Source organism: Symphalangus syndactylus, chromosome 10, assembly GCF_028878055.3.
Source record: "Symphalangus syndactylus isolate Jambi chromosome 10, NHGRI_mSymSyn1-v2.1_pri, whole genome shotgun sequence".
Lineage (NCBI taxonomy): Eukaryota > Metazoa > Chordata > Mammalia > Primates > Hylobatidae > Symphalangus > Symphalangus syndactylus.
Window position 1 is genome coordinate 87,248,236 of NC_072432.2, and position 24,272 is coordinate 87,272,507.

Genomic DNA, 24,272 nt, shown 5'->3' on the forward strand with positions numbered 1-24,272 from the left:
GCAGTCTCCGCATTCAAGGCAGTAGCAATACCTGGATTATGAAGCCAATCCCCAAAGCAGGAACTCATAAACACGAATTAGATTGAGGAAGAAGCTTGCCCACCAGAAGATTTAGGTTATTACAAGGTAGAATGTGATAGAGAAAACGAGCATGGGACTGGAAACAAAAGGAGGAAGCCCCATGATTACAACTAGAATATAACTGTCAGAGATGGTGCGGAAACAAGACTGAAGAGAGAACTCCTTAAACCCCACGTGCCTTACGTCAGGACTGATCCTGGACACAGGCTGGACAGCATAGCCTGCAAGGGCTGAGGGAGGAGGCGTGGGCTCAGCTGTGAGAAGGAGAAGGACATACAGCTGAAAAGCAGATACGGGTCTTGAAATCGCGCAGAGGGTTTGGGCCTTTGTTGCTCTCTGCCAGCAGCTGCCAGTAGTTCTCACACTTTGGCTGGCATCAAAATCACCTGGGGCAGTGGTGGGGAGGGGAGAGTGTTGTAAAACCACAAGTGACCAGGCAGAAAACACCTGTATGTTTTCCAATTCAGTAAGTACAGAAATCTTAATTGGAACAAGGTGGAGGTCAGACATTGATAGTGCCGTGGACTGCTCCAGGGACATAAGCATGATCTTTAGAGAAGTGGCTCTAACCAGTTGAGGGCAACCACGGGACAGAGAGAGGTCCAGACCAACCGTACACAGAGACATCATGCAATTACACTTTAGCAACCTCTCCAAATAACATGTCTCTTAGTGAAACTTGGGAGGTTGAAAATTAAAAACATAAAATCCAGTGGCATTTATGTATCCTAGGCACTTACATTTGTCTGGTTCTTCCACCTTGCCTTTGCTTGGTTAGAATTTTGGGTAGATAAGAGGTGGATTTACATGTGCTAGTGTGAGAACTTTGAAACACTCATTTAGACATTGACCTACTATCTTGATGTTTGAAAGCTATAACCCAAAGAAATTTGTCTTTTTACATAAAACAAATTCAGTCCTTGCCTTCCTTATAGATTACATCTTCCACTAGCAGTAATAAAAAAGTAACAATATGCATAAGTCAAAGTATCTTCTTAGATCCTCTGTAGTGTTTTATTATTTAGTTGTGTGAATTAAAGTAACTCTCAAAATTTCAAGGATGCCTGAGAAGCAATTCATGTTCAAAGGCTGCCCTCTTGTGACAATGTGTTGTATGTTTTCCTGTAAAAGTAATCTTATTTCACCTTATAACCTCTACAATCCAATTCATAACAGCATAAAAAGGAAATAAAACCTTACATAATTTTGAATTTTGGAAAGTACCTTGTTTATATGGCTCCTTTAGAGAATGAATAGTCAATTTGGTAAATATTCCAGTGAGTTGAAAGCTTGAATCCATCTCACTTAACTAGCTTGATGGATGTATTTCTAAACCTATACAACCCACTCCTCTGCTTTTAAAAAATTAAAGTTAGCTGTAGATTGAGATGTCAGTGACACAGTTTACAGAACATAACTTAGATTGTCATCTACATTACTGTAACTACAAATACCACCCTCAGATTGAAGAATCAGTTTTATCAGTAAACATCTCTAATTGAACTACAAATGGTGTATGTCTTCTGGCTTTTACAAGCTCTTGGTCTAACGCAGGGGATACATGATATAAAAATTACAAAACAAGACCACGCGCGGTGGCTCACGCCTGTAATCCTAGCACCTTGGGAGGCCGAGGCGGGTGGATCACAAGGTCAGGAGATCGAGGCCATCCTGCCTAACACGGTGAAACCCATCTCTACTAAAAATACAAAAATTAGCTGGGTGTGGTGGCGGCGCCTGTAGTCCCAGCTACTCAGAAGGCTGAGGCAGGAGAATCCCTTGAACCCAAGACACGGAGGTTGCAGTGAGCTGAGATTGCACCACTGCACTGCAGCCTGGTGGCAGAACAAGATTCCATCTCAAAAATAAATAAATAAATAAATAAATATAAAATAACAGTGACTATAATGTTTTGTGATGTTGAACTTTGAGAGCTTTTTTTTTCTTTCTTTTCCCAAGTCCCTTTCCCAGTTCCAGGAGCAGTTATTCTAAGCTCATTGACGTAAAGGAATAGAAAGAAAAGGTTTGGTGGAAAAAATAATAACCTGCTATCATTTCTGTCTTTTGTTTTTTAAAAGCTTGAGCATTTGGGAGAATTTGGAAAGATTGTGGAGTAAGTGCAAAGAAGGAATTCGCTAACAAAAATTATATAGGGTAAAATGAGTTTTTTCCAGGTTAAAAAATACTCACTCCCTACACTCCTACCTTCCTTTCCCATAGTTAAGAAGAGGCATAGTTAAGCAAAGGTCTCTTGGTAGCAGTGGTGACTTAGGCAGTTTCTTAGAAATATTCTAGAAGGCATAGTCATCTTTTAAAAAAATAGCTACAAGGATATGTCTAAGCAGAAGGGACCATGGGCCAAATTACGAGTAGATTTTTGCATGCCAGATATGGTAAAGAAGAAGCAGGAAGCCAGTGGGCCTAAACAGGCCACACAGAAATGGACAAGGAATTGGCCAGCAGCAGCTTGTGGGGACAAGATGTCAAGCCCCAAATGTTAAACCCACCATCCATTCTCCAAATTCTGGCTCTGTTTAACAAGGCTGTGGTCTGGCACTAGGTGCCACCTCAGTGACTAAAGCAGAATTCCCCGTCTCCTGGGAGTGTTGACAGCTGACTCCTGGCAACAACACTCACAGTAAAGTTCCTTCATCCAAGTTCATGTCCCTTCTCAAGGCATCCCACATCCGATAACTGCTTGGTACAGAAATATAATGGCCTGGCTTGCTTGCTCCAGTTTGAGCTCATTAGGTAAACTCACCAAGATCCCTGTAGAGCGGGCTGCGGCCATGATAGTGATTGCATTCCAGCCAGCTTCCTGCTCTGCCCAATCCTATTGCTTTCACTCATCGCAGGTGTTGGGAATATCCATTTGAACTTCCTTGCATGCAAATGTCCAACTCCGAGTCGGTTTCCCAGGACACCTGACTGGTGACACCACTATCACTATCACAGTACTTAGAGGGGAGCATCTTAAAATGATTTAAGGCTAACTGCCCTAAGAGCACAGACAAATGGTGGCTTAAAATAGAATTTAAGTGGGTTTAAAAAAAACATGAAAAAAGTTGACATTGCACGCTCATATGAGCTTATGGATCAAACCATGCATATGATTTCTAAGATCCCTTGTGCAGTATATATTTGCACTGTTTATAAATGACATCCCCTTGAATTGAATTCAGTGCAATTCAAAACAGTAATTTGTGGGAAAAATTAGGTATGCAGATAGCCTAGACTCTACTGAGGCACACATCATTTGGAGAATAATAGTGAACTGGCTGGTCTATGAGGGAAGCAAACAGTGAATATAGACTACTAGTGAACAAGGTTATTTTCCCATATATATTCAAATTAAGGTGAATTTCTTTACAGAATGATGCCTCAGAAAAAGTATTTCCCTATATATGAATCCTCACAAGTTCTCCCACGATGAGTGCTTTTGTGATTATTTTGAATAACGAAGTAATATTTAAGGAAACTCTCTTGCCCCGAATGTACTTTATGTCAATTGATGTTGCATATAGAGATCATCAGAGTGAAGCTACAAGAAAAGGAGTAACATTACTTAGCAAAGACTTAGAGAATTAGTCCTAATAGTGTGAAATCACAATTTCAAGTGAGGGAATAAATGCAGCTTTTAATGATTACTTAAATGAAGTTTAACTGTAGCAGAATCTACAAGAAATTGGCAACCTTTGGCTCCGGTAACAGAAACTCAGGATATACGCCTTTCAGGGCTTTTGGATTCTGCATCATATTGAGAGAGACTCCTTTAAACAAGCAATAGGAAACTTCCTGTCACAACATAATAAATTCAAAAAGTTCTGTAACTCAGACAATGTAGATAGAAGTGAGGACTGTGGCCTAGACAGCCCTGTTCACTCTAAAGATGGATTAAATAATGAAAAAGATATTGATATCAAAAATTCAATCGGGAATTTGATTAAAGCATTTCATTAAATGTGATAATTTCTTAGTATATTATCTCACATATGCAATATTCATGTGAAACAAATTAAATACAAGTAAACATTTGACTATATTATCTGCAGCATAATTTACATATCAATTTACATATTCAGTTTTGCTCACGTGAAAACTTGGATCTTCTCAAGAAGAAAATTTGTGAAATCTTTAATTCCTCATCCCCAGAAATGTAAGTAAGTCAATATCAATACTGTAAGTCAGTGATTTGTTCCTAAGAAGACAGTAAAAATTTTACAAAAATGCTTTAGAGCCCTTCTCATTGTAAACCTGGAAAACAGAGAAAGGCTCTCTGATGCAAAAAGACACACCTTAGGGAGGAGGACATTGCAATGGGAACATGGCTGACAAAAGAAACTATGTAGATTCAAATGGTGAAGGAAGACAAGGTCTTTAACAGAAAAACGATCAACCTGGAAGCATGGGGGAGTAGAAATAAATAAAGGAAAAATGAAGAGGCTTATGTAATTGTTTCGATACAGTTATCTTCAACTATACAGATCAACAACAAGGTCGATGTCAGTTGAAGGTTGGGCAGGTGGTTGCTGGATAGATGTCCTCACAGAAGTGTATTTTGTGTAAGGTTGCTATGGCCTTTGTGCAAGGTTGTGGTTTTTGTGGTATTTTGTGATAGTTTTTGTTATCAGGCCTAGAAGCATGAGAACCCTCTCTTCAAGGCCTTCTCTGAATCTATTTGTCCAGGTTTTTTCTTTTCCTTTTAAACATTAGTGACAGTTTTGATTCTGATAAGTTTCATATCATGATCCCTAATTTCAAAAAAAAATTAAACATGTAATTTGTTAGTGATGTATTTGATAGGCTTGGATTTGTGAGTCACCTCTACTATCTATAGTGGTAGATATATCTGAGCCTGCTTACACCAGACTTCCATCAGATTTTCTCTTCAGTGGAATTGGAAGTGGGAGTTTTGGAGAAGGGGATGAAGGAATTGTGCTGCATCAGAGGTCCCCATCTAACACCACAGGGACTTTTCCTGTGCTCCTGCCAGGCCGTTGTATTAGGCTGATGCAAAAGCAATTTTGGTTTCGTCATCGAAAGTAATGAGACCATCTGACTTACAATGTCTGTGCCATGACCAGCTTCTAATAGCCTCCGAGGACCCCTCTGCCCTGACACATACTGTCCTGGAACCACGTCTGCTTGTAAAACCTGAGGTAGCTGCCACCATGAATCCCTTCTCATCTTTACTCTACATGCAGGTAACAGTTATAATTACATCTCTGTGTATTCACAGAACAATTAGTACATCTAGGACTTCTACAAAATTTCCCTAGCTGATTTTGGTGTTCTGGTGTCCTGGCAGCTCTAGCCATGAAGGGATGATGCTTTATGAGCATTTCTGTTGAGTTTTTTGCTTTTCCTCAGAAACTGATTCCAATTTTCCTACATATGTTTGACAATTTGTTTGAACTCATTTATTCTAAACCCATTATTTTTTGTCTATTATTTAATAAGGAGGCGGGCGAGAGATAAAAGATTACAAATAGGGTGCATACAGCAGGAGGTGTACAGCCACCCTGGGATATGACTCCGAACATCCACGGAGAGGAGAGGCTGCTATTACTCCCAATATCGCAGGGGGTGTACATCCATTCTGTGACATTGTTCTTAATATTCCAAGGCAGAGAGGTTGATATTACTCCTAATATCACAGAAAGTGTACAAACCCGTGTGATATTGTTCCTATTATCCAAAAGAAGACAAGATGATATTACCCCCCATATCGCAGGAGGTGTACACCCACTCTGTGATATTTTTCGTAATATGCAGGGCGGGAGAGGCAGGGGGGCGAGGCGCCCCCCGCGAGGTGGGGACTGAGAGCCAGCCCCTCTGCCCCCCTGGCTCTTAGGACCCGTGGTGGACTCACAGCCTGTTTACCATATTGTGACTAATATCATCTTCCCCTCTGGAAATTATCAACTATTGCACAGACGGGTGTAAACCGGCTTTGTACAGAGGACGTACACCCGTCTGTATTCGAGTAACATCATCCTCTTCCTCCTTGAAGATTAACAACAGTATCACAGGGGTGTTTCTACTCCCTGCGATATTAATAACAATATCACAGAGTGGGTGAACACAGCCTGCGATGCTGGAATTATTATCATCCTCTCCCCCTCGGGATACTAGGAACAATATCACAGAAGGGGTGGACACTCCCTGCGATATTGGGAGTAACGTCATACGCTTCTTACGTGAATGTTAGGAGCAATATCACCGGGTGGCTGTTCATTCATTGCTATGTTGCAGTCATGTCATACTCTACCCGCTGGATATTAGGATCAGTGTCACAGGGTGAGTGTACACCTACTGCGATATTAAAACTAATATCATGCTGTCCATCCCTGGATATTAGGAACAATATCACAGGCAGGTGTACACCTCCTGCGGTATTAGGAGTCATAATATTGTGAATTATTAAACATCAGTCTCATTAATAACTATCAATGCTAATATTAATTCACAGTATGACGTTATTAATCATTAATGATTATTTTAAAGAGAGGATTATGCATGATTAGAATTATTACTATTAATGCCATTTTTAAAATTAGTTATTAATCTTAATATTTATCATTGTTTTATTACCAACATCGGGAATGAAATCACCCTGTGATATTTTTCTTCATATTATAGGGAGATATTGCTTCTAATATCACAGTGGGTGGACCCCTCGTGTGTATACTCTGTGACAGTGTTTTTTATATCCTAAGGAGGTATTACTCCTAATGTCACAGTGGGTGTTCACCCTGTGTTATCATTCTTATTTGACCTGACTGCCTTTTTTAACCCACACTACAAAAGGAATGGAACAGATACAAAGATATGGAGATTGGACCGTGCTGCCGTGTGGCCGCTGCAGGACACCTTTAATATCCCTGTTTCTCAGGCTGTCGACGAAGGGGTTCAGCATGGGGGTGACCACCGTGTACATCACTGAGGCCACTGCAACCTTTCTGGGGGAAAAGGACACATCTGAACGGAGGTCCCCTCCAACGCCCCTTCCATAAACTCAGAAAACAACTGACAGGTGAGACTCACAGGTGGAGAAGGCTTTATACTTCCCACCTGACGATGACAGCCTCAGAATGGAAGAAACCATTTTATAGAAAGAGGAAAGGGTCCCGAGATGGGAAGGAACCCAAATACGGCAGCAGGAAAATACATGATTATGTTATTGGTGAAGGTGTCACAACATGCAAGATGGGGGAGTTGAGAAGGGTCACAGAAGAAATTAGGAATTTCCGCACCCTTGAAGCAGGTCGTTAGCAAGGCAATCACGTTGTGCAGCTGGGAGTCTAGAAGACTGAGAAGAAAAAAAAAAAAAAAAAAAAGACAACCAAACTAGGAAGCCACAGAAACACGGGTTCATGATGGCCGAATGATATAGAGGGTGACAGATGGCTACAAACCGGTCATAGGCCATCACACTCGGGAGCATGTCTCTCTTCCATGCCTCGAAAAATGGCAAACAGAGACATCTGAGTCAGGCGGCCTGCCTAGGAGATGACTCTGCTGTGAGATTGGATGTCCACAATCATCTCGGGGACCGTGGTGGAGGTGAAACCGATGTCAGGCGAGGACAGGTTGGAGAGGAAGAAGTACATGGGGGTGTGGAGGTGGGAGTCAGGGCTGATGGCCAGGATGATGAGCAGGTTCCCCAGGACCGTGACCGGGCACATGGACAGGAACAGCTCAGCGAGGATCGGCTGCAGTTCTCGATCCCCTGAGAGTTCTAGGAGGAGGAATCTAGAGACATCGGTTCGATTCTGTGGGTCTGCATGGTTTGGACACCTTTTGCCTAGAAAAGGGGGTTGAAAAATGGGAAACAAGTAAACCAACACGCGGCATTGTGTCTGCGTTTTGGATAGAAGCAATTCACAAGTAATGTTTTCAGATTTCAGAGCAATCCACACTCAGCAATATTTTGCAGTTCTGACAAACTCACTTGTCTTCTAATGCTTTCATCATTGATTTCTGTGTTCTTCACTTCTTGCTGTACACGCCTGCCTTAGAGACACTAGATTCAAGAATGTTCCAAGAACCAGATCATCATATATAACAAATGCGTAACTGCTAGAAAATACAGCCTATCTTGTCCTAAGAAAAATACGTAACAAAGCCGTTCTCTTCACTTGAAGAAAAAGGTAATCCTAATTAAAGGAAATTAAGAACTCAAATATTTTATTTTATTCTACTAGATCGATACAAATTCCCTTGATTAAGAACATTTATAAACACTGTATAGCAGCTGAGACCGGGCGGGGCGCGGTGGCTCACGCCTGTAATCCCAGCACTTTGGGAGGCTGAGGCGGGCGGATCACCTGAGGTCAGGAGTTCGAGACCAGCCTCAACGTGGGGAAACCCCGTCTCTACTAAAAATACAAAATTAGCCGGGCGTAGTGGTGCATGCCTGTAATCTCAGCTACTCGGGAGGCTGAGGCAGGAGAATTGCTTGAACCTGGGAGGCGGAGGTTGCGGTGAGCCGAGATCGAGCCATTGCACTCCAGCCTGGGCAACAAGAGCTGAGAACATATCAGCTGGAAATGAAATGAAAGCTGATAGTTCATAAGCAGAAAATAGTTCCACATGCCGGTTAGGTCCTAGTGATTTCATCGTTCCGTTTTCTGACTTTTCACCTTCAGCAGGAGAGTAATTGCTTCCTCAAATCGGTGGGTCTTCTTTGAAAATTCACGTCACCTACAACTCCTGTCCTTAGCTTAGGTGGACTTAGAGTTTTCATCAGAAAGTTCGGCCGGACGCGGTGGCTCACGCCTGTAATCCTAGCACTTTGGAAGGCCGAGGAGGGTGGATCACGGGGTCAGGGGATCATGACCGTGCTGGCCAACATGGTGAATCCCTGCCTCTACTAAAAATACAAAAACTTCTCCCGGTATGGCGGCGGGCGCCTGTAGCCCCAACTACTCGGGAGGCTGAGGCAGGAGAATGGCTTGAACCTGGGAGGCAGAGGCTACGGTGAGCAGAGATCACACGACTGCACTCCAGCCTGGGCAACGGGAGCAAAACTCCGTTTCAAAAAACAAAATACTAAAAGAATCAAGTAAGTTGAAGTCACACTGATGACAGTCAATTGTTGTGAACCAAGGAAATGTCAATTCAAGAATTAACGTAGATTTTGACTTTTGCTGCCTCTTCTGTGGCAAGCAAGATACAAGCTCAGGGGAATCAGAAACAAAAGAGACTCACTTGTTCCTCTCACAATACTCAGTACTTACTGAGATAAAGACAAAAGAAAATGTCCTGTCTGGAATGCAGGGAAACCGGAACTTCAGTTCAGGAGATATTTCCGTTGAGCTGTATGGAGTTGAAGCTTAAAATAGTAACGAGTGTATGGGAGATTCACTTTGCCTTGACTTTTCGCAGCCATCACAGAGAGATCACGCAGCGGGCACCCACGATCGGTTTCATCATCGCTCGCTTCCATTAGATCACCTAGAAATCAGCTCAGATGAGAGTGCTGAGTCTCAGAGGATGGACATCTCACCGCCTGCCATACAGAGAAGTAGAAAGGGTGGTATTCCAAATTCATGGCCAGACTCTAAGTCCCGGGTACTCTACTTCATGGTCTTCCAACTCTCAAAAAGTTGTGGTTTGCGTTTTGCTTTTTGAGACGGAGTCTCTTTCTGTGGCCCAGGCTGGAGTGCAGTGGAGTGATCTCGGCTCACTGCAGCCTCCGCATCCCAGGTTCAAGCTATTCTCCTGCCTCAGCCTGCCGAGAAGCTGAGAGGATAGGTGCCCACCACTACGCCCGGCTCCTTTTTTTCTATTTTTAGTAGAGACGGGGTTTCCCCGTGTGGTCCAGGCTGGTCTCGAACACCTGACCTTGTGATTCGCCTGCCTCAGCCTCCCAAAGTGCTGGGATTAGAGGGGTGAGCCACCGCGCCCAGCTTCCAAAGGTTGTAAGCAAAGCTCAGAGGTCTTAACCACGGGCACGTCTGAGGAGCATTTTTTGAAATGCTTTCCAGCTTCCTCAGTAGGAATGGAAGCCAAACTCCGAATCGATGACTCCTTTGAGGCAGTCGAGAGCTGGAAGGAGAGCCAGGAACAGGGGCAAGGGAGAGATGCGTCCCGAATGATCCTGTGCCCATTGTTTCTGGAACCTTTGATGTGATCTCAGCTGCCCTTTCTCTACTTGACACAGTGATTGTGGCACCCACAACTGCTGTGGCTCACACCTGTAACCCCAGCGCCTTGGGAGGCTGAGGCAGGCGGATCCCTTAGGGTCAGGAGTTCGAGAGCAGCCTAGCCAATATGCTGTTAAAAAAGGACTTCACCCTTTTTGACTTCGTGATCTGGTACAAGTCCTGTGAAAATGCGTTGCTCCTTCTCTAGTCCGTAAAATCATCATGAAATGTGCACTCGTAACTGGGAAACTACGCAGATGAAATGAAACAAGCTGCATAGAGCACAGAGCTCAGAGCCTGGCCTTTAGGAAGCCCTCAGTGAGGGTTCATGATGCCCTGGTGTCTGTCTTCATCCTCTTTATCCTCATCATCACCTTCATCATCTTTGTTGTTCTTAGGGAATAGTTTAGAGGGACTCATTCCCTGCTATCTTGGGTGAGGTGTCTATGAAAAGGACAACTCAGTGGGGGAGGGAGGCAAAAGTTTGAATAAGATTTCTGAGGCCCCCTCACCACAAGCAAGAACAGAAACTCCACAGTCTGCTGAGCTGACAGGTTGCACCTTGGTCTCCTCCCATCTGCCCACCGCACTGTCCTGTTTGTCCTGACGATGAGGAAACAAAGCGAGGCTCCCGAACGTCCCACAGCTGAATTGCCCTTCCCCCCTGCCGGGCCATGACCGCGGAGAACAGGTCCACGGTCCTCCCTGCGTGGTGCACGATGGAGGCTCAGACTCCGTCCTCAAGGCTGGCAAGAAGACAGGGTGAGATGAGCCTCCTGATACAGGTGACGGGTGTGGAGCCTCCAGGACTGGAACCTCAGACTGCAGGGCTGGAGGCACAGACTGAGTATTGACTATTCTATGGCCTGGGGGGCTCAAGGCACAGAGCTCCTCATTAGCCAAAGTCGCCCATGCTCCCCAATCTCCAAAGATTTCCTCATAAGAGTGCAGGAAGAAGAAGAGAAAAGGGAGTGTCCATAGAAGCTTTGGGGCTCTTCCTGTAATCAGGAGGAAGCTTGTGTGTATTCTTCACTTCTTTCTTTTCTTTCTAAAGATCCAACTGCTTTCATTTTCATCTTTTATTATGGGAAAATATAACACGTATCAATACTAAAAGTTCTAAGTAGATATGATTTCATCTAGAACGGCCGGTATAAACATTGACAATTTCCACTGTTTTTCAGTTGACAGTTGAATGACATTAAGTACCTTTACATTGTTTAGCAACCATCACCGCCGTCATCTCCAGAACAGTTTTATCTTTCAAAATGGAAATGGCACCCATTCACCAAACTCTCCATTCCTCTCTCTTGCTCACCCCGGGGGCCACCATTCTGATTTGCAACTCTATGAGTTTAACTACTCTAGGCACTTGATAGAAGTGGAATCATACCGTGTTGAATTTGTTTTCCTGTTTTTTTTTTTTTTTTTTGGAGACAGAGTCTTTCTCTGTCGCCCAGGCTGTAGTGCAGTGGCGTGATCTCGGCTCACTTCAACCTCCATATCGTGGGTTCGAGCGATTCTTGTGCCCCAGTCTCCCGAGTAGCTGGGATTACGAGCGTGCGCACCCACGCCCAGCTAATTTTTGTATTTTTAACAGAGACGAGCTTTCAGCATATTGGCCAGGCTGCTCTCGAACTCCTGACCTTAAGGGATCCGCCTGGCTCAGCCTCCCAAGGCGCTGGGGTTACAGGTGTGAGCCACTGAGCCTGGTCGTGTTTATCCTTTTGGGATTTCTTTATTTCACTGACAACAATGTCTTCAAGGTTCATCCATGTTGCAGCCTGTGTCAGAAGCTCCTGTCTGGTTTTGTTTTTTGGTTTTGTTTCATTTTGCTTTGGTTTGTGTTTACATGGAGTTTCACTGTCGCACAGGCTGGAGTGCAGTGGCACAATCTGTGCTCACTGCAACCTCGGCTTCCCAGGTTCAAGCGATTCTTGTGCCTCAGCCTCCCGAGTAGCTGGGACTATAGGCACACGCCACCACGCTGAGCTAATTTTTTGCATTGTCTTTTTTTTTTTTTTTGAGACGGAGTCTTGCTCTGTCACCCAGGCTGGAGTGCAGTGGCACGATTCTGGCTCACTGCAAGCTCCGCCTCCCAGGTTCACGCCATTCTCCTGCCTCAGCCTCCCAAGTAGCTGGGACTAGAGCCGCCCGCCACCACGCCCGGCTAATTTTTTTGTATTTTTAGGAGAGACGGGGTTTCACCGTGTTAGCCAGGATGGCCTCGATCTCCTGACCTCGTGATCCGCCAGCCTCGGCCTCCCAAAGTGCTGGGATGACAGGCTTGAGCCACCGCGCCCGGCTAATTTTTTGCATTTTCAGTAGAGACAGGGTTTCACCAAGATGGCCAGGCTGGTCTTCAACTCCTGACCTCAGGTGATCCACCTGCCTCAGCCTCCCAAGTAGCTGGGACTACAGCCGCCCGCCACCACGCCCGGCTAATTTTTTTGCATTTTTAGGAGAGAAGGGGTTTCACCGTGTTAGCCAGGATGGTCTCGATCCCCTGACCTCGTGATCCGCCAGCCTCGGCCTCCCAAAGTGCTGGGATGACAGGCTTGAGCCACCGCGCCCGGCTAATTTTTTGCATTTTCAGTAGAGACAGGGTTTCACCAAGATGGCCAGGCTGGTCTCGAACTCCTGACCTCAGGTGATCCGCCCACCTCGGTCTTCCAAGATGCTGGGATTACAGGCGTGAGCCACCGCACCGGCCAGAAGTGCCTGCCTTTTGAAGGCTGAATAGTCTTCCATTGTATGAATGAACTGCAGTGTGCTTTTTGGTTCATCTGTCCACGAACCCTTGGGGTGCTTCCACATTTTGGCTGTTGTGAATAATACTGCTATGAACATGGGTGCACAAATCTCTCTTCCATTCCTGGCTTCTAATTCTTTTTGGTAGGTACCCACAAATGCAACTGCAGGAACATCCGATCATTCTGTTTCTGATGTTTCCAGTACACGCCATACTATTTTCCCCGTTCCTTCACGGTTTTACATTCCCTCCAATCATATTCGAGCATTCCTACTTCCCTCTAGTCTCACCAATGCTTGATTGTTTATCATATCCATCCTAATGCGTGGTGTCACATTCTTGGTTTGATTTGCGCTTCCCTACGATTAGTGATTTTGAACGTCATTTTAGATGCTTATTGGCCATTGCTGTATCTCCTTTAGGGACACGTCTACTCGAGACTTCTGACCATTGTTAATGGGACGCTTTGGGTTTCTCATTGTTTAGTTCTAGCTGTTCTTGATATACGACGGATATCATCCTCTTTTCAGAGATATGTTTTACAAATATTTTTCCTAATCCATGGGTTATCTTTTTACTCAGTTTACAGTGTTTTTTGCTGCACAAAAGTGTCTGTCATTTAGATGGAATCCAAGGAATGTAATTTTCTTTTGTTGCCTATGCTTTTGGTGTCATATCCCAGAAAGCATTGCCCAATCTGACGTCATGAAAGTGTGGCCAATGTTTTCTTTTAGGCATATGATACTTTTAGCACTTGGGGCTAGGTCTTTGGTCCAGTTTAAGTTTTGCACCTGGTGTGACATAGGGTCCACCTTCATTCTTCTGCATGTGGAAGTCAAGTTCCTCCAACACCATTTCTTGAAAAGGCTGCTTTTCCACCAATGAGCTTTCTTAGCACTCATGTGAAAAATCATTTGAACGTAGAGGTGAGAAGTTATTTCTGGGCTCAAAAACAAACAAACAACAAGCGACAACAGATAAGGATACAGCATGGGCCGGGCGCAGTCCCTCGCGCCTGTAATCCCAGCACTTTGGGAGGCCGAGGCGGGCGGGTCACCTGAGGTCAGGAGTTCAAGACCAGCCTGACCGACAGGGAGAAACCCCCGTCTCTACAACAAATACAACATTAGCTGGGTGTGCTGGCGCATGCCTGTAATCCCACCTAATCGGGAGTTGGAGGCAGGAGAATTGCTTGAACCCAGGAGGCAGAGGTTGCGGTGAGCCAAGATTGCACCATTATGCTCCAGCCTGGGCAACAAGAGCGAAACTCCATCTCAAAACAAAAAAACAAAAAACAGCATGATTTCAAGAGCAGAAGGAGAAGAGCTTCAAAACCAGCATAATGAGAAAGTTAGGAAGCTTCTTACCAAAGCCTCTGGAAATAGACAAGAAATTCTTGTGAACTCAAATTTTCATACTGTACTGTCAAACACTAGAACTCACCGATTCCATCTTTCTGTATTTTGGGACCCGATTATCCACTTCTCTTCATTTCCCATCCCACCCCTTTTCTTCCTAGCGTCTGCTAACCCCCTGTGTACTCTCCATCTTCCTGAGATTCCCTTTGTGTGTAGGTGTGTGATGGAGTCTCTTTCTGTTGCCCGGGTTGGAGTAAACAGGCACAATCTGGGCTCACTGCAACCTCCGCCTCCCGAGTTCAAGTGCTTCTTGGGCCTCAGCCTTCCGAGTAGCTGAGACTACAGGCACGCGTCACCACGCCCGGCTAAATGTTTGTGTTATTAGTAGAGACGGGGTTTCACCATGCTGGCCAGGCGGGTCTCCAACTCCTGGCCTCAAGTGATCCGTGCGACTCGGCCTCCCAAAGTGCTGGGATTACAGATCTGAGCCACCACATCTGGGCAAGATTTTCTTTTTTGTCCCCACATGTAAGTGAGGACATGTAATATTTGTCATTCTGTGCCCGCCGTACTTCACTTAACATACAGACCCTGCAGTCTCATCCATTTTTTCTGCAGTGGAGAGGATTTTATGCCTTTTTAGGCTGGATAATACCGCATAGTGTGCGTATACCACAGTTTCTTCATTGAAACAAAATTCTAAAAAGCAAATATTTTTAAAATGTCTCAGAATGTGAAACTTTAGGGATACTGTGCCCATTTTATTCTTTTCTATTTCCCAATTTATTTATATGTAAGTGTAGAATAAAGCAGCAATCAATGTGTGTAGAGATCTGTGACTTCAACAAATGAAAAATGAAAATGAAAATGGGGGTCCTAAGAGCCAGGGGGGCAGAGGGGCTGGCTCTCAGTCCCCGCCTCGTGGGGGGCGCCTCGCCCCCCTGCGATGGGGGTCCTAAGAGCCAGGGGGGCAGAGGGGCTGGCTCTCAGTCCCCGCCTCGCTGGGGGCGCCTCGCCCCCCTGCGATGGGGGTCCTAAGAGCCAGGGGGGCAGAGGGGCTGGCTCTCAGTCCCCGCCCCACGGGGGGCGCCTCGCCCCCCTGCGATGGGGGTCCTAAGAGCCAGGGGGGCAGAGGGGCTGGCTCTCAGTCGCCGCCTCGCGGGGGGCGTCTCGCCCCCCTGCGATGGGGGTCCTAAGAGCCAGGGGAGCAGAGGGGCTGGCTCTCAGTCGCCGCCTCGCGGGGGGCGTCTCGCCCCCCTGCGATGGGGGTCCTAAGAGCCAGGGGGGCAGAGGGGCTGGCTCTCAGTCCCCTGCCTCTCGCGCCCTGCATATTACCAAAAATATCACAGAGTGGGTGTAGACCTCCTGCTATATGGGGTGTAACATCATCTTGTCTTCTTCTGGATAGTAGGAACAATATCACATGGGTTTGTACACTTTCTCTGATATTGGTAGTAATAACAACCTCTCTGCCTTGGAATATTAAGAACAATATCACAGAATGGATGTACACCCCCTGCGATATGAGGAGTAATAGCAGCCTCTCCTCTCCGTACATGTTCGGAATCATATCCCAGGGTGGCTGTACACCTCCTGCTGTATCGCGAGTCATAGCGTCCTCTCCCTTCCTGACCATTGGGAACAATGTCACAGCGTGTGTGTACACTGCTTGCGATATTGGGAGTGATATCACCCTTCTCCTCCCCCCACGGATGTTAGGAACAATATCACCGAAGGGGTGTACACTTCCTGAGATACTGGGAGTCTTAGCGTTCTCTTCTTCCGTGAATATTCATAGCAATATTACCGGGTGGATGTACACCCACTGCTCTATTGGGAGTGACATCATACTCCACCCCCTGGAGATTCTATTCGGATGAATATCGGCAGGTGGGTGTACACCTATTGCGATATTGAAAGTAATCCCATGCTCTCTCCCTCCCTGGACATTGGGAACACTTTCGCAGGTGGGGGTACACCCACTGCGGTATTAGGAGTCATATTAGTATTTCTTGTTACTCGTTTATGATTCACATTAAAATGAATTACCAATATTAATGTTAAGGAATAATTGCTAATAAAAAGTTTTTGGGTTATTAATATTAATATTAATTATTAGGAGCTAATATTACTGTGTTGTAATGAATATGATCAGTCCCAGTTATTAATATCAGGCGTTATTAATATTTAATATTAATAAATTATTGTTATCATCAGTATGACTCTTGAATATTAATTATTATTATTATCGGTATTGATTTTAAAAATTATACGATCACTTATTAATATTGATAATTATTAATATCAATTAATAATTGATATTATTAATTGTCATAAGTAATATTGCGACCTTCCTCACAGTATTATTGGGAGTCATATCATCCTGTGGCCCTGAGGAGAGAAGGCATTTCTCTTTCTGTCTCCTGTCTCTGAAGAGGAGGAGGAAGTAAAAGTTGAAAACCAAGAGAATTGAAGTCAGTGGCAAGACCAGCTGCTGCCACTGATGAGCCGGCCTGAGGTGAAAAGATGAACCCCCCCTCCCCCACTCTAAGCACATGTGCTCTGAATCCATCGGGACCCTTTCACGTGGAACCTCTTAGAGCTGTAAGCCCTGAGAAAAGGCCTAGGAAGTCTGTCTTCCTTCGGGGCGCTCGGCTCTTAATATGCGAGTCTGCGGACGCCCCCGGCCGATTAAAAGGAACTTCTTCCTTCTTGAATCCGGCGTCTGAGGGATTTTGTCCGCGGCTTGTCCTGCTCCACTTTTTGGTTCACATGACCGGGAATGGAACCTGGGCCACGGCGGTGAGAGCGCCGACTCCTAACCAGCAGACCACCGGGGAACTTCAAACTTTGTGGGCAATAGATTGCCCAACATTAGAAGTGGGTTGGTCGTCAGAAGGAAGCCTGGACAGGTCCCTTGTTTCTCAAGTGTGGCACATGGTAACTGGGAAAGGATACCTAGACCGCTTCCCATACATAGACACTTGGTGACAGCTGTCGCTAGACCCCCCACAGTGGCTAAGAGGGCAGGCAGCAGCAATACTAGTAGCCAAGGGACAGACAGCTAAGGAAGGATCCCGCTCCACCCGCCCAGGGAAATCAACTCCTCAAGTTCTGTTCGACCCAACGTCAGAAGATCCATTGCAGGAGATGGCACCAGTGATCCCAGTGGTGCCCTCCCCTTACCAGGGAAAGAGGCTCCCCACTCTTGAGCCCACAGTGCTTGCGCCTCCGCAAGACAAGCGTATCCCTAGGCCACCCAGAGGAGACAAGAGAGGGGGTGAGGCCTCGGGAGAAACCCCTCCCTTGGCAGCTCGTTGACGACCCAAAACGGGGATACAAATGCCCCTGACAGAGCAGCGGTATACTGGGATAGATGAGGATGGTCACGTGGTGGAGAGGCGTGTTTTTCTCTACCAGCCCTTCACCTGTGCCGACCTTCTCAACTGGAAAAACCATACCCCGTCCTATACCGAAAAGCCACAAGCTCGAATTGATTTGCTCCCAACTATTATCCAGACCCACAACCCCACCTGGGCTGATTGCCACCGGTTGCTCATGTTCCTCTTTCACAGAGATGAAAGGCGGAGAGCGCTCCTAGCAGCAACTAAGTGGCTAGAGGAACATGCACCAGCTGATTATCAAAACCCCCAAGAGTATGGAAGGACCCAGTTACCAGGAACCGGCCCCCAGTGGGACCCAAATGAAAGAGAGGATACGCAAAGGCTAAACCGAGACAGGGAAGCTCTCTTGGAAGCATTCAAGAGGGGAGCTCAGAAGGCCACAAACGTTAACAAGGTCTCTGAGGTCATTCGGGGAAAAGAAGAAAGTGCAGCACAATTCTATGAGAGATTGTGTGAGGCCTATCGTATGTTTACTCCCTTTGATCCCGATAGCCCTGAAAATCAGCACATGCTTCACATGGCTTGAGTCCGTCAAAGCGCAGAAGACATGAGAAGAAAACTGCAGAAACAGGCTGGGCTTGCAGGGACGAATACATCACAATTATTAGAAAGAGCTAAGCAGGTGTTTGTAAACAGGGATGCAGTAAGCCGTAAGGAACACCGCACAGAGAATGAACGTCAGGCCCGGCGAGACGCCGACCTGCCTGTTAGCTGCAGGAATCAGAGGGGTCCCCCCAAAGAGGCAAGGGAAGGTGGGCCCTGGGAAAGAAACTCAGCTTGGCTGTCAGAGTTGGCAGCATAACCAGTGTGCTTATTGTAAAGAAATAGGACATTGGAAGAACAAATGCCCTCAGCTTAAAAGAAAACAAGGTGACTCAGAGCAGGAGGCCCCGGACAAGGAGGAAGGTGCCCTGCTCAACCTGGCAGAAGGGTTCTTGGACCGAGGGAGAGCGGGCTCAAGTGTCCCCAAAGAGCCTATGGTCAGAATGACAGTCGGGGGTAGAGGCGTTGATTTTCTCGTAAATACCGGTGCTGGACATTCGCTAGTAACCGCCCCGGTCGCCCCCTTCTCCGGAAAGACTATTGACATCATCGGTGCCACCGGGGTTTCAGCAAAGCAATCTTTCTGTTTGCCTGGGATTTGCACTGTAGGAGGACATACAGTGACTCATCAGTTTTTGTCCATGCCTGACTGTCCCTTGCCCTTGTTGGGGAGGGACTTGCTTAACAAGCTGAGAGCCACTGTCTCTTTGACAGAGCACGGCTCTTTGCTGCTAAAGCTACCCGGAACGGGAGTTACTATGACCCTTACGGTCCCCCGAGAGGAGGAATGGAGACTTTTCTTCACTGAGCCGGGCCAAGAGAGAAGACCAGCTCAGGCTAAGCGGTGGCCAAGAGTAGCGGCGGAAGATAACCCTCCAGAGTTGATATGGGGAGTAATATCATCCTCTTCCCGTTGAGATATTCGGAACCATATCCCAGGGGGGTGTCCACCCTCTGCGATATTGGGAGTAATGTCATCCTCTGTTTCCTTGGATATCAGACACAATATCACAAAAAGGTGTACACCCCCTGCGATACTGGGAGTAATATCATACTCCCCTTCCCTGGGTATTAGAAAACAATATCATCAGGGCTGAACACCCCCTGCTATAATGGGAGTAATATTTTCTTTTTTTTCTTCTTTTCTTTTTCTTTTTCTTTCTTTGTTTTCTTTTTTTTGAGACAGAGTTTCACTCTTGTTGCCCAGGCTGGAGTGCGATGGCACGATCTCGGCTCACTGCAACCTCTGCCTCCCGTATTCAGGCGATACTCCTGTCTCAGCCTTCCGAGTAGCTGGGATTACAGGCATGTGCTACCACGCCCCGTTCAGTTTTCTTTCTTTCTTTTTTTTTTTTTTATTTTTAGTAGACACATTGTTTCTCCATACTGGTCAGGCTGGTCTTGAACTCCCGACCTGGGATATTTTCTCCTGCTGAGGCAGGAGAATGGTGTGAACCTGGGAGGCGGAGCTTGCAGTGAGCCAAGATCGTGCCAGTGCCCTCCAGCCTGGGCGACAGAGCAATACTCCGTCTCAAAAAAAAAAAAAAAGACAATGCAAAAAATCAGCTCAGCGTGGTGGCGTGTGCCTATAGTCCCAGCTACTCGGGAGGCTGAGGCACAAGAATCGCTTGAACCCGGGAAGCGGAGGTTGCAGTGAGCTCAGATTGTGCCACTGCACTCCAGCCTGTGCGACAGTGAGACTCCATGTAAACACAAAACAAAACAAAACAAAATGAAACAAAACCAAAAAACAAAACCAGACAGGCACTTCTGACACAGGCTGCAACATGGATGAACCTTGAAGATATTATCGTCAGTGAAATAAAGAAATCTCAAAAGGATAAACAAGACCAGGCTCAGTGGCTCACACCTGTAACCCCAGCGCTTTGGGAGGCTGAGGCAGGCGGATCCCTTAAGGTCAGGAGTTCGAGAGCAGCCTGGCCAATATGCTGAAAGCTTGTCTCTGTTAAAAATACAAAAATTAGCTCGGCGTGGGTGCGCACGCTTGCAATCCCAGCTACCCAGGAGACTGGGGCACAAGAATCGCTCGAACTCACGATGTGGAGTTTGCAGTGAGCCGAGATCACGCCACTGCACTCCAGCCTGGGCGACAGAGAAAGACTCTGTCTCAAAAAAAAAAAAAAAAAAAAAAAAAAAAAAACAGAAAAACAAATTCAACACGGTATGATTCCACTTCTATCAAGTGCCTAGAGTAGTTAAACTCATAGAGTTGCAAATCAGAATGGTGGCCCCCGGGGTGGGCGAGAGAGAGGAATGGAGAGTTTGGTGAATGGGTGCCATTTCCATTTTGAAAGACAAAACTGTTCTGGAGCTGACGGCGGTGATGGTTGCTAAACAATGTAAAGGTACTTAATGTCATTCAACTGTCAACTGAAAAATAGTGGAAATTGTCAATGTTTATAGCGGCCATTCTAGATGAAGTCATATTTATTTACAACTTTTAGTATTGATACGTGGTATATTTTCCCATAATAACAGATGAAAATGAAAGCAGTTGGATCTTTAGAAAGAAAAGAAAAAAACGAAGAATACACACAAGCTTCCTCCTAATTACAGGAAAAGCCCCAAAGCTTCTATGGACACTCCCTTTTCTCTTCTTCTTCCTGCAGTCTTATGAGGAAATCTTTAGAGATTGGGGAGCTTGGGCGACTTTGGCTAATGAGGAGCTCTGTGCCTTGAGCCCCCCAGGCCATAGAATAGTCAATACTCAGTCTGTGCCTCCAGCCCTGCATTCTGAGGTTCCAGTCCTGGGGGCTCCACACCCATCACCTGTATCAGGAGGCTCATGTCTCACCCCGTCTTCTTGCCAGCCTTGAGGACAGAGTCTGAGCCTCCATCGTGCACCACGCAGGGAGGGCAGTGGACCTGTTCTCCGCGGTCATGGCCCGGCAGGGGAGAAGGGCAGTTCAGCTGAGGGACGTTCGGGAGCCTTGCTTTGTTTCCTCATCCTCAGGACAAACAGGACAGTGCGGTGGGCAGATGGGAGGAGACCAAGGTGCAACCTGTCAGCTCATCAGACTGTGGAGTTTCTGTTCTTGCTTGTGGTGAGGGGGCCTCAGAAATATTATTCAAACTTTTGCCTTCCTCCCCCACTGAGTTGTCCTTTTCATAGACACCTCACCCAAGATAGCAGGGAATGAGTCCCTCTAAACTATTCCCTAAGAACAACAAAGATGATGAAGGTGATGATGAGGATAAAGAGGATGAAGACAGACACCAGGGCATCATGAACCCTCACTGAGGGCTTCCTAAAGGCCAGGCTCTGAGCTCTGTGCTCTATGCAGCTTGTTTCACTTCATCTGCGTAGTTTCCCAGTTACGAGTGCACATTTCATGATGATTTTACGGACTAGAGAAGGAGCAACGCATTTTCATAGGACTTGTACCAGATCATGAAGTCAAAAAGGGTGAAGTCCAACTTGAACCAGGCAGTCTAAGTCTGGACACATGGCATTTGGCCGATCCTGTCCCTGCATCCATCCTGCCCTCTCAAATCCTTATCACTCAGGCCGATGCCCCTGCTCACTGTGCCCTTCCCTTTGGGGGTTCCTTGTAGACCACAGCTAGACCAGTGGGTGCCACAATCACTGTGTCAAGTAGAGAAAGGGCAGCTGAGATCACATCAAAGGTTCCAGAAAGAATGGGCACAGGATCATTCGGGACGCATCTCTCCCTTGCCCCTGTTCCTGGCTTTCCTTACAGCTCTCGGCTGCCTCAATGGAGTCATCGATTCGGAGTTTGGCTTCCATTCCTACTGAGGAAGCTGGAAAGCGTTTCAAAAAATGCTCCTCAGACTTGCCCGTGGTTAAGACCTCTGAGCTCTGCTTACAACTTTTGGAAGCTGGGCGCGGTGGCTCACCCCTCTAATCCCAGCACTTTGGGAGGCTGAGGCAGGCGAATCACAAGGTCAGGTGTTCGAGACCAGCCTGGACCACACGGGGAAACCCCGTCTCTACTAAAAATAGAAAAAAAGGAGCCGGGCGTAGTGGTGGGCGCCTGTCCTCTCAGCTGCTCGGCAGGCTGAGGCAGGAGAATAGCTTGAACCTGGGATGCGGAGGCTGCAGTGAGCCGAGATCACTCCACTGCACTCCAGCCTGGGCCACAGAACGAGACTCCGTCTCAAAAAAGCAAAAACCAAAACAAAACCCAAACCACAACTTTTTGAGAGTTGGAAGACCATGAAGTAGAGTACCCGGGACTTAGAGTCTGGCCATGAATTTGGAATACCACCCTTTCTACTTCTCTATATGGCAGGCGGTGAGATGTCCATCCTCTGAGACTCAGCACTCTCATCTGAGCTGATTTCTAGGTGATCTAATGGAAGCGAGCGATGATGAAACCGATCGTGGGTGCCCGCTGCGTGATCTCTCTGTGATGGCTGCGGAAAGTCAAGGCAAAGTGAATCTCCCATACACTCGTTACTATTTTAAGCTTCAACTCCATACAGTTCAACGGAAATATCCCCTGACCTGAAGTTCCGGTTTCCCGGCATTACAGACAGGACATTTTCTTCTGTCCTTATCTCAGTAAGTACTCAGTATTGTGAGAGGAACAAGTGAGTCTCTTTTGTTTCTGATTCCCCAGAGCCTGTATCTTGCTTGGCACAGAAGAGGTAGCAAAAGTCAAAATCTATGTTAATTCTTGAATTGACACTTCCTTGGTTCACAACCATTGGCTGTCATCAGTGTGACTTCGACTTACTTGATTCTTTTTGTTTTTTGTGTTTTGAGACGGAGTTTTGCTCCCGTTGCCCAGGCTGGAGTGCAGTGGTGTGATCTCGGCTCACCGTAGCCTCTGCCTCCGAGGTTCAAGCCATTCTCTTGCCTCAGCCTCCCGAGTAGTTGGGGCTACAGGCGTCCGCCGCCATACCGGGAGAAGTTTTTGTATTTTTAGTAGAGGCGGGGTTTCACCATGTTGGCCAGGATGGTCTGGATCTCCTGACCCCGTGATCCGCCCTCCTCGGCCTTCCAAAGTGCTGGGATTACAGGCGTGAGCCACCGCGTCCGGCCGAACTTTCTGATGAAAACTCTAAGTCCACCTAAGCTAAAGACAGGAATTGTAGCTGACGTGAATTTTCAAAGAAGACCCACCGATTTGAGGAAGCAATTACTCTCCTGCTGAAGGTGAAAAGTCAGAAAACGGAACGATGAAATCACTAGGACCTAACCGGCATGTGGAACTATTTTCTGCTTATGAACTATCAGCTTTCATTTCATTTCCAGCTGATATGTTCTCAGCTCTTGTTGCCCAGGCTGGAGTGCAATGGCTCGATCTCGGCTCACCGCAACCTCCGCCTCCCAGGTTCAAGCAATTCTCCTGCCTCAGCCTCCCGAGTAGCTGAGATTACAGGCATGCACCACTACGCCCGGCTAATTTTGTATTTTTAGTAGAGACGGGGTTTCCCCACGTTGAGGCTGGTCTCGAACTCCTGACCTCAGGTGATCCGCCCGCCTCAGCCTCCCAAAGTGCTGGGATTACAGGCGTGAGCCACCGCGCCCCGCCCGGTCTCAGCTGCTATACAGTGTTTATAAATGTTCTTAATCAAGGGAATTTGTATCGATCTAGTAGAATAAAATAAAATATTTGAGTTCTTAATTTCCTTTAATTAGGATTACCTTTTTCTTCAAGTGAAGAGAACGGCTTTGTTACGTATTTTTCTTAGGACAAGATAGGCTGTATTTTCTAGCAGTTACGCATTTGTTATATATGATGATCTGGTTCTTGGAACATTCTTGAATCTAGTGTCTCTAAGGCAGGCGTGTACAGCAAGAAGTGAAGAACACAGAAATCAATGATGAAAGCATTAGAAGACAAGTGAGTTTGTCAGAACTGCAAAATATTGCTGAGTGTGGATTGCTCTGAAATCTGAAAACATTACTTGTGAATTGCTTCTATCCAAAACGCAGACACAATGCCGCGTGTTGGTTTACTTGTTTCCCATTTTTCAACCCCCTTTTCTAGGC

At 46.3% G+C, this 24,272-nt stretch overlaps 1 pseudogene; it reads right to left on the reverse strand.

The window, feature by feature from the left end:
• Positions 1 to 6,682: 6,682 nt before the first annotated feature.
• LOC134731565 (olfactory receptor 7E24-like) lies at positions 6,683 to 10,908 on the reverse strand (annotated as a pseudogene).
• Positions 10,909 to 24,272: the final 13,364 nt, after the last annotated feature.